Below are 19978 nucleotides of genomic sequence, written 5' to 3'. Positions count from 1 at the left end.
AGGCATAGATGGCATTGTATCCCATCTGCAAGATGCCTCTGGCAGCCAACACAGTGCCCCCTTAACTCTGTGCTGGGGCTTTGCTTCTGTACTGACTGCAGGGAGGGCACTGCTTCTGAATCATGCACACCACTTCCTGCTGAAGCACTCTTTTCTCTAGAGTGTTCGCATTCAAGCCCTGTCCAGCCCAAGCCTGCTTAGTTTATTAACTCTGCTGAGCTCCCAAGGTGGGACAGCTGCAAGGTTCCTGTCCAAACCAGACTACATTGTGCAGGACTTTAGAAACCACTTCCAAAACCCAGGCAGTAAAGTAATAAATGAAGCGTTCACTGGTATTCCAACAGAGGTGAGTCTGAACCCAAAATCCAAATCCTCTCTGGGGATCTGGATCGGAACCTCCCATCTGGCTCCTGTTTCTTAAAACAGGCTGAGCTAAAACTGGACCTGATCCTTTGGGGGAGCTTGGACCTGGGTCCAGACCTGAACTTCCATCTCAACATTTTAGGAAGATGCAGGTTGGAATATTCAGCAACCTTCTGGAAGTGCCTGGAGATGCTGCCTCGAACCATGGCATTGCTCCCCAGGAAGCTGCGAACTTCGTACTATCCGAAGCACGACTGGGAGCCCAGCTGGGCTCTAATCTGGATTGTGGCACCAACTCACCATGCAGTCAGGGCCGCATTAGCTGGAAAAGAACTGGAAATGCAGCCCTACCCCAGCAGGATCTCACTGAGACTCTGTCTTGGAGCTGAGCTGCCCCATGGAGAAAGCAGCTGGGATATGGAGCAGCGCAGGAAATGGTTTGTGTACAGAGCTCTCCTCCACATCAGACTCCGTGCAGCCCTGCCTCCTTGCTAGTCCAGACAGGCAAGTGCCAATGCCAGTCCATGCTGCACCCACTGCTCCCCTCCCTTTGTTGCTCAGTTCCAAGAGAATAACATGCAAATTTCTTTTTTTCTTTGCCTGGAATTCAGGGAATGTGGCTTCTGACTTTACTGGATCAGATTTTGACTCCCCCTCCCCCAACTCAGGAAGTGGAGTGGAAACAGTCCGCAGATGGATGGCTTGAGGAAATTCATGTCCAAATGCTTCCCAGTCCGTGGGCTATGTTAGCAGAGTTGCTGGGATTAAATAAAACCCACGGTAACTGGAGCTGGTAGGCAGGCTTGTGAGGAAACCAATCCTAAGGAATTTAGGAGGGGAAGGATGACTTTGTGGCTACGTCACAGGGCTGGCAGTCAGAAGATCGGAGGCCCAATTCATCCACTGAAGACAGCTGAGTTACACGGAGGTGAATTTGGCCCTTTGGCTCTATTCTTATTTCCACCATGGATTTACCCCGTGATGTTTGGCAATTTCTTACTCTCAGTGCCTCAGTTTCCCCATCTGTGAAGTGAGGATAATGATATAGTCACATAGACAGCAGTCCCCTCCATGACTGCTTAGCCTTGACCAGAACTCAGGGAGATGCTCTAGAGTGAAACTGGGCAGCACAAGGCTGCATTAGTCAGTCTGGGGGCCAGAGAGAACAACAGGGTTTGTCTGTGTCCAGCAGCCTCAATAAATAACAACCAAGTCCTGTCTCTTCTCTACTTCGAGTGACCCTGCACACAGCTCACATGGGGTTTTATGAGGCTTAAATTGTTATTGCTTGTAATGGGCTTTCAGATGTTCAGGTGGAAGGTGCCATAGCTTAGCACAGCTAATTCTTGCTGATTAGCATGGAGGTCAAATCTAATGTGAGGAATTTGAGACATTTCCCATTTCTATTCTGAGTTCACTTGCGGCTTCCTCATGGCGTAGGAGTTTGCAGGCCTCTATCCCAAAGGCTACGAGCTAGGTAAAGGCCCAGAGCACTCTGAAAGCTGTGGGATCACACATGCATTGTTCCTACTAGATTCATGAAGAAAGCAGGCTCTGCTGCAGTAGGTCTAGCTTGCTGGTCACAGTATTCTTATTAATTATTTGCATTGTCATAGCACCAAGCAGCCCCAGTCCTGGCCCAGGACCCATTGCGCTAGTTACTGTACAAAAACAGAACAAAAAGGTAGCCCCTGTTTGCTCCAAAGAGTTTACAGTGTAAAGAATCTAGCTCAGGTGATTCTCCTTGTCTCTCCAAATTTCAGACAGGCGACCACAACTCGGGTATCTTGGTATCAGCACATGGCATCTGGGTGACATGAGGCAGATGACAAACATGCTATCATTCAGTAGTTTTCCACATTTGCAGAGCTCAGGGTTTTCCAAAGGTGCTTCCCTTGCCCCCCCCAAATGCTTTTTTCTTAACAAAAACAATCTCCCCCCATCTTCTTCTTTTATATGCATGTGAAATGCATGCTGGTGCAAGAGGAGTGCAAAGGAGGTCAAAATCGTTCCCAAATCACCATGGTGATACCACTTGGACCTAAGTGACTATGCAATGTGCAGTGCAATGGAGAATTGGGCCCCTGGTTTCTTAAACATCTGCATTAATGCTGTTAATTTTTCAGAGGAAACCAGAAACACACAAGCTCCCATCTGCTCTGGGTGGACACAGAAGAACATAAATTGTTGGACAAAAGTCAACATGGTTTCTGTAAAGGGAAATTGTGTCTTACTAATCTATTAGAGTTCTTTGAACGGGTCAACAAACATGTGGACAAGGGGGATCCAGTGGACATAGTGTACTTAGTGTACTATGTCTAGTGGACATAGTGTACTTAGACAAGGTCCCTCACCAAAAGCTCTTACATATATTAAGTTGTCATGGGATAAGAGGGAAGGTCCTTTCATAGACTGAGAACTGGTTAAAAGACAGGGAACAAAGAGTAGGAATTAATGGTAAATTCTCAGAATGGAGAGAGGTAACTAGTGGTGTTCCCCAAGGGTCAATCCTCGGACCAATCCTATTCAACTTATTCATAAATGATCTGGAGAAAGGGGTAAAAAGTGAGGTGGCAAAGTTTGCAGATGATACTAAACTGCTCAAGATAGTTAAGACCAAAGCAAACTGTGAAGAATTTCAAAAAGATCTCACAAAACTAAGTGATTGGGCAACAAAATGGCAAACGAAATTTAATGTGGATAAATGTAAAGTAATGCACATTGGAAAAAATAACCCTAACTATACATACAATATGATGGGGGCTAATTTAGCTACAACAAATCAGGAAAAAGATCTTGAAGTCATTGTGGATAGTTCTCTGAAGATGTCCACGCAATGTGCAGAGGCGGTCAAAAAAGCAAACTGGATGTTAGGAATCATTAAAAAGGAGATAGAGAATAAGACTGAGAATATATTAGTGCCCTTATATAAATAGATGGTATGCCCACATCTTGAATACTGCGTACAGATGTGGTCTCCTCATCTCAAAAAAGATATACTGGCACTAGAAAAGGTTCAGAGAAGGGCAACTAAAATGATTAGGGGTTTGGAACAGGTCCCATGTGAGGAGAGATTAAAGAGGCTAGGACTTTTCAGTTTGGAAAAGAGGAGACTAAGGGGGGATATGACAGAGGTATATAAAATCATGAGTGATGTGGAGAAAGTAGCTAAGGAAAAGTTATTTACTTATTCCCATAATACAAGAACTAGGGGGTCACCAAATGAAATTAATAGGCAGCAGGTTTAAAACAAATAAAAGGAAGTTCTTCTTCATACCGCACACAGTCAACTTGTGGAACTCCTTACCTGAGGAGGTTGTGAAGGCTAGGACTTCAACAGCATTTAAAAGTGAACTGGATAAATTCATGGAAGTTAAGTCCATTAATGGCTATTAGCCAGGATGGGTAAGGAATGGTGTCCCTAGACTCTGTTTGTCAGAGGGTGGAGATGGATGGCAGGAGAGAGATCACTTGATCATTACCTGTTAGGTTCATTCCCTCTGGGGCACCTGGCATTGGCCACTGTTGGTAGACAGGATACTGGGCTAGATGAACCTTTGGTCTGACCCAGTACGGCCATTCTTATGTTCTTATGTTGACACTAATGACCTTGTCATGCCTTTCTTATTGCTGATTTATTTCTTTGTCTTAGACAAGTCCTTTGGGCTCCTATTCAAAGATCAGAGCTCTGCAGGGAGTTGCTAGGTTTCTCAGTTAGATTTTCTCCTCCCACCAGCTCACTGATTTGTGCAGTGTACTTTTTGCTGTAGCTGACTCCTTTTTGCCATCCCAGGTGCAGTGGCTGCATTTCCCTGGTGCTGTGCATAGGTAGATGGAGGCGATGAAGGTTGCTATATGAATGTATATTATTCTTAAGGTTATGGTCTGGATTAGGCATAGGGTCACCAGATGTCCTGGTTTTATAGGGACAGTCCCGATATTTGGGGCTTAGGTTTATATAGGCGCCAATTACCCCTCATTCCCTGTTCCAGTTTTTCACACTTGCTGTCTGGTCACCCTAATCAGGCAGCAATGGACCAACCAGGCTAACTTCCAGCATGTGAAATACAAAGACGTCCATGCAAGGGACTGAATCTAGTAGGCTTAGTAGATCTACTTTTCTGCATGGCAGCCATGGAAGATTACAGCTCACTGCTCCTTTAAGAGCCCCCCTCTTTGACAGGAGCTCAGGGCTTGAGCAGTAAACTCCTCCCTTTGCGGGCTGGTCCAGGGTGGGTGGGAAACACAGCTCCATTCTAGCCTGAGAATGCTGCCCCTGCCGTTTCTATGGGGACAGATTCACAGTCAGCTTTGAAGTGGGCCTGAGCACTGGATCTGGAGTTTCCCTGCCAGTTAAAGGCACAGTCCAATCACTCCCTGGCTCTGCTGGTGGCCAAGGAATTTGGCCTGGCATAAAGAAGGCTGCGTTAACCAGCTGCCTGGCTGAAAGCCCCCTGGGGACTGGGAGGGCAGCCATGACCTTTAGAGCCTGGGATTTGGAAGAGGCCTGCCTAAGGAGCAGTGATAACATCAGCCTTTTGCAGCTCCTCCTTCCTCCTCTGCTCTGCAGCAGCTCCTTCTGCAGAGGATTCGGAACCCGGGACTAGGGGGCATCATTTCAAGGCTCCACTCCTCTAGCTGAAGCCCAACCTCACAATTGCACTTCCAGCCATGTGTAATCTCCCCTCCAACTGTCCTGCTCTGCTGTGGGGTGGTAATTCCACCCCCAAATCAGTGGGGAGCCTCCTGCGATGGATGCCCTGGGAGCCCTGTCCCTGCGATCCTGGTCACTGGGCCAGTGGAGAGCGTCCTATGAGAAGTGTGCATTGGAGACCCTGTACTCAAGTCCTTTCAGGGTAACCTCAGACATTTTTGCAGGGTGCGTGAGTGGTTTTAAGTTATGCCAAATGCAGACTGGTGACGACCCACTCAATGGACTGACAGCTGCAAAGTGCAGGACACACTCATACATCGAGTGAGGCCACCTGCTAATTTTAAAAGTCCACTTGCTTGGCCCAGAATTAAAACAAGGAATGATCACAATGCATGTGCTAGTGTTGCTCCTCATCCCAAACAGGGCGGCATCAGGACAAGCCTGAAGGTAGAGTAGGGCTTGTTGTTGCATCCAGAGGTCTTGCCAGTGGAGATGTTGCAGGAACTGAAGGAATTACCCCAGTGTTATTCTGGAGATGGTCAGCAGGTCCAGGGGAAGTGCTCTGTGAGAAACAAGGGGCCCTCTAGCCATACTATGCTGAGCTGTGATCCTATCAGTGCTGCCAAACTAGGTGAAGCTTGGCTGGATCAGCAGATGGAGGGCCCTGCTCCAAAGAAAGCCCAAGTGCCACAGGGGAGGTGTGGATGACTGATCAGATGCTGATCATTTCTCTGAATCAGTTCTGAACCAATGCCTGAACTGGCCTGCTGGCAGGGGGCTCTAGAGGTGCTGTCTTTCCAGTGTGAAGTAGCACTGAGGTCTGCTCCTCCCTGAGTGTGTCTGTAGAGATCCCAGGAAAGAGGAGGTCGTTAACCCTGATGTTCTGCTTAAATCACAACTCTGTTCCCTTTCTTCTTTTTCTTTAGTGTTTACAGAGGCCTGTTGGTCTGGGGCCCTGTTTTGCCAGGGGCTGTTTCTTCCTTTCTACCTTCCTGCAATCCCCAAGGCAATTCCAGTGGCATACAGTGGTCATCCCTCCCTGCCCTCAGCTGGGGTGTGGTGCCAAGTGCTATGGCGCACCCCGCAGGCAGACAGTGATCCCTACCCATATTGCTTACCAAGCTCACAGAGGGCATGCGGGACTGTTGGGAAGGGTTTTGAGGCCCTTGAGTCAGTGGTGCCAACGTTGGTTATTAAAGGATTTGCAGCTAAGGGCCTGGTAGCGTTCATCTTGAGAGGCTGATGCTATTATAACCCCGGGCCAGTGCTGGCGAGTGCTGTAGTGCAGCATATGTGTAGCAGTGCCAAGACAGGAGTGTACCTGGCCACCATGCCCAGACTGAATGCATAGGCAGGGTTAATACACGGAGGAGGGCAACTTGGACTGGCAGACTGCATCCCTCCCTACACCACCTGTTTTCTGGAATAGTCCTGCTTCTTTCAAGTGCATTTGTATTCCACAGGGACAGGGCTGCCTGGGGGGTAGGGCAGGGCAAGTGAGGCAATAGGCCCCGGGCCTGCAGGGGCCCTGCGAGCCCTGTCCTGGCTGCAGTCCGGGTCTTTGGACGGCATTTCGACGGCGGGGGGCCCTTCAGTGCTGCCAAAGATGCAGAGCAACTGAAGGCCCCCCCGTCACAGAAATGCCGCCGAAGACCTGGACCATCACCGGGTGAGTACAAGCGCTGCAGCTCCCCTGCTTTGCCCCAGGTCCCCTGAATCCTCTAGGCGGCCCTGCACAGGGAGAACAAATACCTTTCATCTGACACCCAGCTTCCTGCTCAGGTTTTCCCTTTGTTTCAAAGGAACAAACGCCACGCTGCATCCCCAGCCAGCTTGTCTTACTCAGGTTCAGATTGTAATCTATACCTGGGACTGCCTGAGAAGGATGCCAGAAGTGGATGCCCATGGAGACTGCATTCCCCTCTCTCCCCAGCAGGAGGCAGTCTCTTCCAAATCAGGAATGGGATCCACTGGTGGAGTCATGTCTTGGAATGAAGGATCATGGAGACTAAATTCCCCTGTCCATGAAGAGGGGCCAGTCTTTGATACAAGGCTAGGAAGTGGACCCTGTGGTGAGTGCATGTAGGTGAATGCCAGGGCTGGCTGAGACTGAGCTCCATTGATGGAGCAGGGTGAGGGTGTGTAATCTGGGACATTGAACTCCCTGTCAGCAGAGGAAGGGGATGTTGAGCGTTGTGTAATCTCATCAGGGCTCTCTGTTGCCTTGATGCTCGGACTGTGCTGTTCTCCTTTTATCCGTGGAGTGGCCAGGCAGAGACAGCTGTGGAGTGTCAGCCCTTGGGAATAAATACTCCATTCATTCCACAGCTGACCTGCAGGACCCCCTTTCCCAGAGTGCCACCTCTCACGAAACATAGCCCCAACTGTTCCTTCCCCACACCACACTCCTCAGCCTTTCTCACACCATCCCTTTGTAAGTAGCCTTAGAAATACAGAAGCCCCATTAGCTCCCCGCCACATGGGGGTATCTTTATGGGACAGCTGCTTGGCTCCATTCAGAGGATGGAGATCTGTGATCCTTGCTCACATTCGTGGATCTCAGCTGATGTCCCCGCTGGCAGTGCCAGAGCACTGTGAAGGGGAAGCTCACACTGCTGGAAACCCAACTGGCAATGCTAGGGACTGCTGTGAGGAAGCACATGCTGCATGCTGTCATTTCTAGAGCACTGCTCTGTGGTGCTCACAATGCTGATGTCCTTGTGGGGGGTGAGAATCGCCTAGTTAGTGTTTTATCGCTACATCACAGGGCTCGGGGAGTTTAGAATGACCGGAGTTCTGTGTGGGTAGGGATGTACAGACATATGTGCCTGTGTGAGCATGCTGTGTAAGTACTAAGCATTAGTACTGCTCATGTGTACCCCAGGCTGTGTTATTGTTAACTTCTGTGTTAATGAAGCCAAGCCCCGGAGAGAGGGCCACAATATGTGAGCTATGTCTGAGCTTAGCTTGGGAATGGCTCTTCCCAAGCTGAGCTCAGGTGGGGAGAGATAGCTCAGTGGTTTGAGCATTGGCCTGCTGAACCCAGGGTTGGTTGTGAGTTCAATCCTTGAGGGGGCCATTTGGGGATTGGTCTTGCTTTGAGCAGGGGGTTGGACTCAATGATCTCCTGAGGTCCCTTCCAACCCTAATAATCTATCATTCCCTTACAGCAGGGCCCACTGGACTCCCTTCCAGATTGTCTCCTCACCCCTGCTTTTCTCTTGTCCTGGCCATGTGCTTAATGCAGAGGAGTCCTGTCATGCATGAGGTAGGACACTGGCTTCTCTTGCTCTGCACTCAGCCCTCCGCCGCAACCTAGCAGAGAAAGAGAAAGCACTGAGAAGAAAAAATAGTCTCAGCTGCACGCAGGGATTTTCTGGCTCCAAGGGATCCCCCCAGCTCCTGTGCTGGGTTCTGAAGCTGTCTGGGCTTGTCTTCCCTGCAGGATTAGTTATCCATGGTCACGCCTGCTCTGGAGCTAGCCTCGCTCAAGGAAGAGCAGCCACACTGAACAACAACCCTGGAGCCGCCCAGTGTCTTTGTAGGAGCTGCATAGAGAAGCCGCATCCCCACCATGTTAGCTCCAGTGTCAGCCACGCTCAGACTTCAACCTATGCACCCCCTGACGGGCCACCTAGCCCAAGCTGAAAGCACCACCTGTTTTAACCTTATTCCCAGATTTGGACCTTAGCGTCCAAAATATGGGGGTTAGCATGAAAACCTCCAAGCTTAGTTACCAGCTTGGACCTGGTACCTGCTGCCACCACTGCTAAAGGTCCACTGAGGTGTGGCCTTAATTCTACCATGTACTGGTCTTCGGGGATGCTGTACCCAAGACAGGCTCTTTCAAAATTTTCCAAGAAGGCCTCGGTGTCATCACCTGCCTGGTAGGTGGGAAATTTCCTGTGCTGTTGAGCAATAATGGGCGATGGGTTGTTAGGATTGGCTGGAGTGTGTTGCTTAGCCTTTTCTAATTCCATGGCCTGTTGGTGGGCTTCCCTCTGGAGTTCTATCTGTCTTCTGTGGGCTGCCTCTTCTTCTGCTTGCTTCCTTCGGTGGGCCACCTCTTCTTCTTCTAGTTTTCGTTTGTGTGCTGCCTCTTGGGCTGCCTGTTCTCTTTGGAAGGCTGCCAGTTTGAGGCTTTCTTCCTTTTCTTTTATCTCCATCTCTTTTTGTTTTATTTCTAGTTCCTGTTTGTGTTTTTCCATCTCTCGCCTGTGTTCAGCTTCTTTTAATTGGTCTTCGGCCTCCATTTTTGTCCTGGTAGACATGGTTCCTGTTTTCTTGTGTTGGGGTGCCCTCCGGTGTTTCTCTTTTGAACTGCAGGCTCTGTTGCCTCCAGAAGTCTGCCTAGCAACAGTGCTTTTTTCCTTTTCTCTCTCTAGCTAATGTTCAATGAAGGGAAACCAGAAAAACCACTTAATTTTCCTGAAGTAAAGAAAAACTCCAACAGGTCTTAAAAGAAAACTTTATATAAAAAAGAAAGAAAAAATACAAATGTTCTCTCTGTATTAAGATGATACAACACAGGGTCAATTGCTTAAAAGAATATTGAATAAACAGCCTTATTCAAAAAGAATACAAATCAAATCACTCCAGCACTTACATTCATGCAAATACCAAAGAAAAGAAACCATAAAACTTACTATCTGATCTCTTTGTTCTTACACTTAGAAACAGAAGACTAGAAAATAGAACTACTTCTCCAAAGCTCAGAGGAAAGCTGGCAGACAGACAAAAGACTCAGAGACACACTTCCCTCCACCCAAGGTTGAAAAAATCCGGTTTCCTGATTGGTTCTCTGGTCAGGTGTTTCAGGTGAAAGAGACATTAACCCTTAGCTATCTGTTTATGACACGCCCCCCAAATTGCAGACAGTGGGGAAGCTCACTGGCGGCAATTTCCTTCTAGAACTTGAAAATAAACAGATTAATACAACACATGCACCTTTACATATACTACTAAGTATATAACTAACAGACTTTTACATTTTAAGAACACTTTTTAACTACTGGATTCTGGGAAACTCTCACGGGAGAGTGCATCAGCAACTTTGTTAGAAGCTCCTGTGATGTGTTGAATTTCAAAATCAAAATCTTGGAGAGCTAAACTCCAACGAAGAAGTTTCTTGCTGTTCCCCTTGGCAGTATGAAGCCACTGTAGTGCAGCATGGTCAGTTTGTAGTTGGAACCGCCGTCCCCAAACATATGGGCGTAGCTTTTCCAGGGCGTACACAATGGCATAGCATTCCTTTTCACTGACTGACCAGTGACTTTCCCTCTCAGACAGTTTCTTGCTGAGGAACACGACAGGATGGAAGTTGTGATCTGTTGCTTCCTGCATGAGTACTGCTCCTATACCACGCTCAGATGCATCCGTGGTTACTAGGAATGGCTTGTCAAAGTCCGGGGCCCTGAGTACAGGGTCAGACATGAGCGTTGCCTTAAGCTGGGTAAAGGCTTTTTGACACTCATTAGTCCACTTAACGGCATTTGGCTGGGTCTTTTTGGTTAGGTCGGTCAATGGGGCAGCGATTTGGCTGTAGTGTGGTACAAATCGCCTGTAGTATCCGGCCAAGCCTAAGAAGGATTGGACCTGTTTCTTGGACCGTGGGACAGGCCACTTTTGGATAGCATCCACCTTGGCCTGTAGGGGGTTTATGGTTCCTCGACCCACCTGGTGCCCCAGGTAAGTCACTCTGTTTTGGCCTATTTGACACTTTTTGGCCTTAACAGTTAGTCCTGCCTGCCTGATGCGCTCAAAGACCATTTTCAGGTGGAGTAGGTGTTCGGGCCAGGAGTCTGAAAAAATGGCCACATCATCGAGGTAGGCAACTGCAAATTCTCCCAGTCCAGCTAGTAGACCATCTACCAGCCTCTGGAAGGTGGCGGGTGCATTTCGAAGGCCGAAAGGAAGGACATTGAATTCATACACCCCCGCATGGGTGACGAATGCTGACCTCTCCTTGGCAGGTTCATCTAGCGGTACTTGCCAGTACCCCTTGGTTAAGTCTATTGTAGAGATGAACTGGGCACGTCCCAACTTTTCCAATAACTCATCGGTACGTGGCATTGGATAGTTGTCCGGACGAGTTACAGCATTTAGCTTACGGTAGTCCACGCAAAAGCGTATTTCCCCATCTGGTTTGGGTACCAGAACCACTGGAGATGCCCATGCACTGGTAGATGAGCGGATTATACCCATCTGTAGCATGTTCTGGATCTCCCGTTCTATAGCAGCTTGGGCATGAGGAGACACCCGGTAGGGTGGGGTTCTGATTGGGTGAGCATTACCTGTATCAATGGAGTGGTATGCCCGTTCAGTCCGTCCTGGGGTGGCTGAGAACAATGGGGCGAAGCTAGTGCACAGCTCCTTGATTTGTTGCCGCTGCAGACGTTCCAGGGTGGTTGAGAGGTTCACCTCTTCCACGCCACCGTCTTTTTTTCCATCGTAGTAGACACCGTCAGGCCACTCAGCATCATCTCCCTGGACTGTAAACTGACAAACCTGTAAGTCTCTGGAATAGAAAGGCTTGAGAGAATTAACATGGTACACTTTAGGCTTTAGTGAGGAATTGGGAAATGCTATGAGGTAGTTCACAGCTCCCAGGCGCTCTTGGACCGTGAATGGCCCTTCCCATGATGCTTCCATCTTATGGGCCTGTTGCGCCTTCAAGACCATAACCTGGTCTCCTACCTTGAAGGAACGTTCTCTGGCATGTCTGTCATACCAGGCCTTTTGCTCTTCTTGAGCATCCTTTAGGTTCTCTCTAGCAAGGGCTAAAGAGTGTCGGAGGGTGCTTTGTAGGTTGCTTACAAAGTCCAGAATGTTAGTTCCTGGAGAAGGCGTAAACCCCTCCCATTGCTGCTTCACCAACTGTAATGGCCCCTTAACCTCGTGACCATACACAAGTTCAAATGGTGAAAACCCTAAACTGGGATGTGGTACAGCCCTGTAGGCAAACAGCAACTGCTGCAACACTAGGTCCCAATTATTGGAGAATTCGTTGATGAATTTTCTTATCATGGCCCCCAAAGTTCCATTGAACCTTTCCACCAGGCCATTGGTTTGATGGTGGTACGGGGTGGCAACGAAGTGATTTACCCCATGAGTTTCCCACAGTTTTTCCATGGTCCCTGCCAGGAAATTAGACCCTGAATCTGTAAGGATGTCAGAGGGCCAACCTACCCTGGCAAAGATGTCTGTTAGGGCCAGGCACACAGTGTTAGCCCTGGTGTTGCCTAGAGCTACTGCTTCTGGCCACCGGGTAGCAAAGTCCACTAAAGTCAGTACATACTGCTTTCCTCTGGGTGTCTTTTTTGGGAAAGGGCCCAGAATATCCACAGCTACTCGCTGAAATGGGACCTCAATTATGGGGAGTGGCTGGAGAGGGGCCTTGACCTGGTCTTGAGGCTTACCCACTCTTTGGCATACCTCACAAGACCGGACATACTTGGCAACATCCTTGCCCATCCCCTCCCAGTGGAAGGACTTCCCCAACCGGTCCTTGGTTCTGTTCACCCCAGCATGGCCACTGGGATGATCATGGGCTAAGCTTAAGAGCTTCTCCCGGTACTTAGTTGGGACCACCAACTGTTTTTGCGGCTGCCATTCTTCCCGGTGTCCACCAGAAAGAATTTCCTTGTATAAAAGTCCTTGGTCTATAACAAACCGGGATCGATTAGAAGAGCTGAGAGGCGGTGGGGTGCTCCGTGCCGCCGCCCACGCTTTCTGAAGGCTGTCATCTGCTTCCTGCTCAGCCTGGAACTGTTCCCTTGAGGCTGGGGTCACCAGTTTTTCCTCAGACTGTGGACTTGGGCTTGGTCCCTCTGGAAGCGATGTAGGTGATGGGGTTGTTTCCGTTGCTGGTGAACCGCTCTCCGCTGGTGCACCTGAGGGTATTTCAGGCTCTGGCTGAGCCTTTTGGGTATGGCTGTCTTTTGCTTCTGCCAGTTCTGGCTTGCTGGCGCCCTCTGGCGTTGAGTTTGAAGATGTGGTTGCACTTGCTGGTGCTGGTTGCTGTTCCAGTTCCGGGCCTGGGACTGGAGATGCTGTGGCTGTTTCAGTGGTAGGCATGGAATCCGGGTCCACTACCTCTGTCTGGGTCTCTGGTAACACAGACGGGGCCTCTGTGGACGGCTCAGGAACAGGAATGGGTCTGGAAGCTTGCCTGGTTTGGCTACGGGTAACCATTCCCACTCTCTTGGCCCGCTTCACTTGGTTGGCCAAGTCTTCCCCCAGTAGCATGGGGATAGGATAATTGTCATAGACTGCAAAAGTCCACCTTCCTGACCAGCCTTTGTACTGGACAGGCAGTTCAGCTGTAGGCAAGTCTACAGCTTGTGACATGAAGGGGTAAATGGTAACTTTGGCCTTTGGGTTGATGAATTTGGGGTCAACGAAGGATTGGTGGATAGCTGACACTTGTGCCCCCGTGTCTCCCCACGCAGTAACCTTCTTTCCGCCCACTCTCAAATTTTCCCTTCGCTCCAAGGGTATTTGAGAGGCATCTGGGCCTGGGGATCTTTGGGGTGATGGTGGTGTAATGAATTGCACTCGCATGGTGTTCTTGGGACAGTTGGCCTTGATATGTCCCAGTTCATTACACTTAAAGCATCTTCCATCTGATGGGTCACTGGGCCGAGGTGAGTTACTGGAGACTGGTGAGGTTGAAGAGTAGGGTATCTGTGGCTTTACTTGGGTGGTATGTAGGGTCTTTGGCTGTCCTCGGTTGTAGGGTTTATGGTCTGTGTGCCCCCTGGGGTAATCGTTCCCCTTGACAGTAGCTTTTTTGCTTTCTGCCAGTTCCATCCATTTGGCTCCAATCTCCCCCGCCTCAGCGATAGTTTTGGGATTTCTATCTTGTATGTACCGTGTGATGTCTTCAGGAACACCATCCAAGAACTGCTCCATTTGTATGAGGAGGTTCACTTCTTCCAAGGTTTGAATGTTGTTTCCTGTTAACCAGGCCTCATAGTTTTTTGCAATGTAGTAGGCGTGTTTGGGAAATGACACCTCTGGTTTCCACTTTTGGGTTCTGAAGCGCCGACGGGCATGATCTGGGGTTATCCCCATCCTGTATCTGGCCTTGGTTTGAAAAAGTTTTGTTTTAACCTTATTCCCAGATTTGGACCTTAGCGTCCAAAATATGGGGGTTAGCATGAAAACCTCCAAGCTTAGTTACCAGCTTGGACCTGGTACCTGCTGCCACCACTGCTAAAGGTCCACTGAGGTGTGGCCTTAATTCTACCATGTACTGGTCTTCGGGGATGCTGTACCCAAGACAGGCTCTTTCAAAATTTTCCAAGAAGGCCTCGGTGTCATCACCTGCCTGGTAGGTGGGAAATTTCCTGTGCTGTTGAGCAATAATGGGCGATGGGTTGTTAGGATTGGCTGGAGTGTGTTGCTTAGCCTTTTCTAATTCCATGGCCTGTTGGTGGGCTTCCCTCTGGAGTTCTATCTGTCTTCTGTGGGCTGCCTCTTCTTCTGCTTGCTTCCTTCGGTGGGCCACCTCTTCTTCTTCTAGTTTTCGTTTGTGTGCTGCCTCTTGGGCTGCCTGTTCTCTTTGGAAGGCTGCCAGTTTGAGGCTTTCTTCCTTTTCTTTTATCTCCATCTCTTTTTGTTTTATTTCTAGTTCCTGTTTGTGTTTTTCCATCTCTCGCCTGTGTTCAGCTTCTTTTAATTGGTCTTCGGCCTCCATTTTTGTCCTGGTAGACATGGTTCCTGTTTTCTTGTGTTGGGGTGCCCTCCGGTGTTTCTCTTTTGAACTGCAGGCTCTGTTGCCTCCAGAAGTCTGCCTAGCAACAGTGCTTTTTTCCTTTTCTCTCTCTAGCTAATGTTCAATGAAGGGAAACCAGAAAAACCACTTAATTTTCCTGAAGTAAAGAAAAACTCCAACAGGTCTTAAAAGAAAACTTTATATAAAAAAGAAAGAAAAAATACAAATGTTCTCTCTGTATTAAGATGATACAACACAGGGTCAATTGCTTAAAAGAATATTGAATAAACAGCCTTATTCAAAAAGAATACAAATCAAATCACTCCAGCACTTACATTCATGCAAATACCAAAGAAAAGAAACCATAAAACTTACTATCTGATCTCTTTGTTCTTACACTTAGAAACAGAAGACTAGAAAATAGAACTACTTCTCCAAAGCTCAGAGGAAAGCTGGCAGACAGACAAAAGACTCAGAGACACACTTCCCTCCACCCAAGGTTGAAAAAATCCGGTTTCCTGATTGGTTCTCTGGTCAGGTGTTTCAGGTGAAAGAGACATTAACCCTTAGCTATCTGTTTATGACACCACCTCACTCGAGCCAGAGATTTGTGTGTGCGGATGGGAGTCAGTTTAGGGGCTGTAACTCCTAGCTATACCTCAGTCTAATACTGCAGTAAAGGCAAGCCCTCTGAGTGACATACACGTGGCTGTGCAGTAGACAGATGTGCATGTCTGGAGCACAGAGAGGTCCTTATCAGGGGCATATACAACAGTGCATATGTGATACACTCACAGTTCACTCAAATTGTACAGCTGTACACACCTGGCATGCATACCACTACAACTGTACACATCTGGCATGCATACCACTACAGCTGTACATATATTTTAAAGGTTGAAGTTTGTTTTTATATTTTTAACTGATTTTAACTGGTTCCGCAGGGAATGCTGTAGCCCCAGTTCGCAATCAAGAGACGATCGCATGATGTGCATTGTGTCAGAGGTGTGCACAGCAAAGAAAAGACTGACTACCACTGACAGAACAAGTCCTCTGAGGCCCGTTCAAAGCTGGAATTCAACTCCCTCCTCAACTGGGCATCAGGTGAGTGACGCTAAGGTAGCAGAATAGCTGAGGGTGTTCTTATTTAAAGGCACCAGGAGTTTTCTGATCAGCTGGTTCTATTGCCAATAAAAATGTAAAAGGTCATTTCTTACCTTTGGTGCGAGAACGTTATATTCCGAGTACCATTAAACACTCTCTCATTTGTAAAGCCTCTTTGGAAACTGCATAGTAAATTATCATGATGTTTAACTCTGTTGCTTGTGCACTGGCGTCTTCAGAGATGAAAGTTCAGCACACAAAATACATGCCCTCCTGTCCCATTGCAGGTGTCTGGCCCTGCTCTGAGATCAGTAATAGCTAACTGCTGCTGCCCAGTTTGTGTAACAGCAGCAGGCATTGCTACAGTGTTGGTCGGGTTGTGGGTATATTGGGCCAGAGACGCTCCTGTTCTGGCCACTTTGCGTTGCTTAGGCAGAATCTGTCTGTAAACGACTATCTGAGAATTCCAGAGCAGGGGAGTTCTCAGATAGTAGACGGTGGTGTTACTGATTCCCCCACACCCTGGTGTAGGAATGCTTGGGGACCGTAACCAGCTGGTGTAAGTTAGAGCAGCCCTTAAACTGCTCAGAGTCATACCAGACATCAGGCAGGCTTTACTGACTACCTGACTGTCTCCCTCCACCCTTGTCCCAAACATATTTCAGCACAAGACCACACTGCCTGTTGCTTTGAGGCTAGGTGATGGAAGGCTGTCGTGTATAGAATAAAAATATGCAGAAGCTGGAGGAGGTTGAGATTTTGGACCTAAATTGCTTGACGGGGGGCATAATTCTCCTTTCACTTTTATTGGTGTAAATAGTATTGATTCCACTGAGGTCAGGAGAGTTAGACCAGGGTCTGAGTGGACTAAGGGCAAGGAGAACCAAGCTAAGTGTCCCTGTTACTCGTATTTAAGTGATGAAATTAAACCCACCCTCAGCTGCTAGGCTCCGGATTTCAATATAACTGGCCTATGGATCTGTTCCAAAGCCCCACATTGGTAGAGTGTGTATGATCCATGACAATTACGTAGCATGTCATGGAGTGAATCCGGTATGGCCAGCTGAGAGGAAGCAACATCGGCTGGAGAAACAAGAGAATACTGACAGTCCTGTCTAGCAAGTCTTTCTCCTTTGACCGTATTCCTTTACTTTCCCTTTATAATCGGAGCACAGGAACAATGCATGTAACAAGATGGTTACTTAGTCCTGCCATGAGGCAGGGGACTGGACTAGATGACCTCTCAAGGTCCCTTCCAGTCCTATGATTCTATGATTCTATGGTTTCCAGGCTAAGTAAAATCCTGCTCTTCCTTCCAATGGAACGTTAGCTCCAGATGTTTGACAGTAGCTGAGCTCCTGGCCTTCTTGTGTAAATGACACCTCTAAGGTGGGATAAGATGAGCTAAATTCTGCCCTCATATTCATTGGTGTAAATCCATAGTAACCTGAGTGAAGACAATGGACTTGTACTGGATTTACATGTCACTGTAACTGGCAGCAGAATCCGGCCCAGTGTATGTTGGGCTTAGGTTACAGTAGGTCTGATGTGTCCTGTGGCTCGATATTTCCTTCTACAGGGAAGTCTCCAGATGACCATGTGCTTTAAAAATAATTTGTTTATTTCAATATTCATTACAAAATTGCTCATTTTATTATAAATTATCCAATCCACTGTTGTGAAGCAAAATGTATAGAAAGGAAAATACAAAACGAAACACATTAAGGTAGCTTTAAACAATGTCGCTGCTATTTGAGCTATTCACATGTCTTGTCCCACCCAAAGGCTCCATCTCTGACTCAGTGATTCCTTTGTTATTAGACAGGTGAGGTACAAAATTCCAATCTGGGGCTAATGTGGGAGGAGGGGGAGAATTTGCATTGCTTTTATTGTGTGAATGTGAACAGGATGAGGGAGCCTTCTGACGATAGCTGTGACATTGCTGGAATAGTAATACCTAGCTCTTTTCATCAGTAGATTTCAAAGCGCTTTACAAAAGAGGTAAGCACCAGTACTGTAATTTTTACAGATGGGAAAACTGAGGCACAGATTGGGGAAGTGAGTTGCCCAAGGTCACCCAGCAAGACAATGGCCAAGCCAGCAGGGCCAGCTCTAGGCACCAGTGCAGCAAGCAAGTGCTTGGGCAGCCAAAAGAAAGGGGCGGCATGTCTGGGTCTTCAGCGCAGGGGCGGCTCTAGGCACCCACAAAGCAAGCACATGCTTGGGACAGCCCATTTGCAGGGGCGGCAGGGATCCAGCATGGGAGCTGAGAACCAACAGGGGCCCCTGGGAGCTGTAGTTCCTTGGTTAGCTCCCGGCCTATAGAGCCAGCCCTAGAGCAGGGAAAGAACTACATTTCCCAGCATTCCCTTGGCCACTACTGACAGGAAACCGTGTGGGAGGGAGTGAGGTAGCTGTGACTTCATGCTGCAGCCTGCTGTGAGTGGAGAGCTGCACTGTGAAGGGTAGGGATACCATATTTTATCATTCAAAAAACAGGACACTCCATACATGCTGCCGTGCTCCTCCGTGGAGCCACAGCTGCCACTCCCCCAGAACGCTGCCGGTGTGGTGTGCTGAGGCTGCATGGGAGGGGGGGAGCAGGGGAGGGGCTCTGGCTGATAGAGGCCCCAATGCGAGTGGCTCAATCTGGCCCGGCCATCGATTTGAGGCTGCAGGGGAGGGGCTCTGGCTGATGGAGGCCCCATGTGAGTGGCTCAATCCAGCCAAGCTGCCCTGTGAGCCATGCCGTGCTCTGCATTGGGGGAGAAATCCCGGATCTTTTGAGAGTTTTACAAATTCCTCCTGGATGGCTATTTAAAACCCCAAAAACCAGACATGTCTGTGAAAATACGGACGTATGATAACCCTAGTAATATGCCCAAGGAGTAGGCTTTGGCTCAGATATCCCCTTCAGAAGACTTCTCCAGACTGGATTAGGCATACTGGTGTGACCTCACCTTGCAATCCTTAAAGAAGAAATTGGGTGAACTAAATGGACAGTGCACCTCTCTATCTGAAGCCTAGCAAGGGAGGTACGTGGATCCCACCAGAAGTTAAAATGATAAGTAAGGGAGGGGAGGCTCTACTACAGAATCTGGGCAGCTTTAGATACAGTACCAGGCACACAGGAGGATTTCTACTTCTGAGCCATGGAAGCAGAAATTGACTTTTCCTTTCCAGATTTAGCTAATAGTCAGAAAGGGAATCTAGCACCTGCCTTCCAGATTTGAACACCTCAAAATTCAAGAGTGCTCAAGCTCAGTTTGGACAGCTGTTACTTCATTTCTCCCAAATCAAATATACTGATCCACTGTAACTTGCTGTAGAAAAAGTAGGATAAAATTGAGCAAGAAATGCTTCCCAGTGGTTTTTAGGACTGGAACTGCTACTTTCAACAGTCATTGCCTTTTTTGTTTGTTTGTTTGTTTAAAAGGAAGACAGTGATATTGCATTGGCAAATTCTCCATAGAAACAAAGCGTGGAACAAAAGAATAATAAAGGCACCTCAACTTTTCCTCATTTATGGAGGACAGGCTTTTAATATGCATCCAGATATCCTCCAATCACACAAGCTGAAAATTGTTCCACTTTACTGCAGTTCTATAACCATGCGGGAACCAATCCTGTCTGTTCTGTACACATCCAAAATTCCTGCTGAGTGACCTGCCCTGGGAGCGAGTTAACAATGACCCAGGGCTGCGGCAGAAGGAGAGTGCAGGTGGGGGTGGGTAGAGCCCAGGGCTGGGCAGCAGGAGGTGTTTGTGTGGGGCAATGGTGGGGGGGAAGGGGGAGCCCAGAGCTGGGGCAGCAGGGGGTTTGGGTTGGGGGGGAGAGCCCAGGGCTGGGGCAGCAGGGGGGTGCAGCGAGGAGCCCAGGGCTGGGACGAGGGGCAGCCAAAATTTTTTTCGTTTGGGGCGGCAAAAAACCTATAGCCGGCCCTGCTTCAGTGGTAATTTGGCGGCGGGTCCCTCAGTCCCTCTCAGAGGGAAGGACCTGCCGCCGAAGAATGAAGCGGCGGCAGTAGAGCTGCCACCGAGTTGCCGCTTATCATGCCTTTTTTTTCCTTCTGCCACTTGGGGAGGCAGAAATGCTGGAGCCGGCCCTGCAAGCCAGAAATAGAAGCCAGGTCTCCTGAG

The sequence above is a fragment of the Gopherus evgoodei genome, chromosome 10 (assembly GCF_007399415.2).
Source record: "Gopherus evgoodei ecotype Sinaloan lineage chromosome 10, rGopEvg1_v1.p, whole genome shotgun sequence".
Taxonomy (NCBI): Eukaryota; Metazoa; Chordata; order Testudines; family Testudinidae; genus Gopherus; species Gopherus evgoodei.
Note: the sequence above shows the minus strand (reverse complement) of the source record.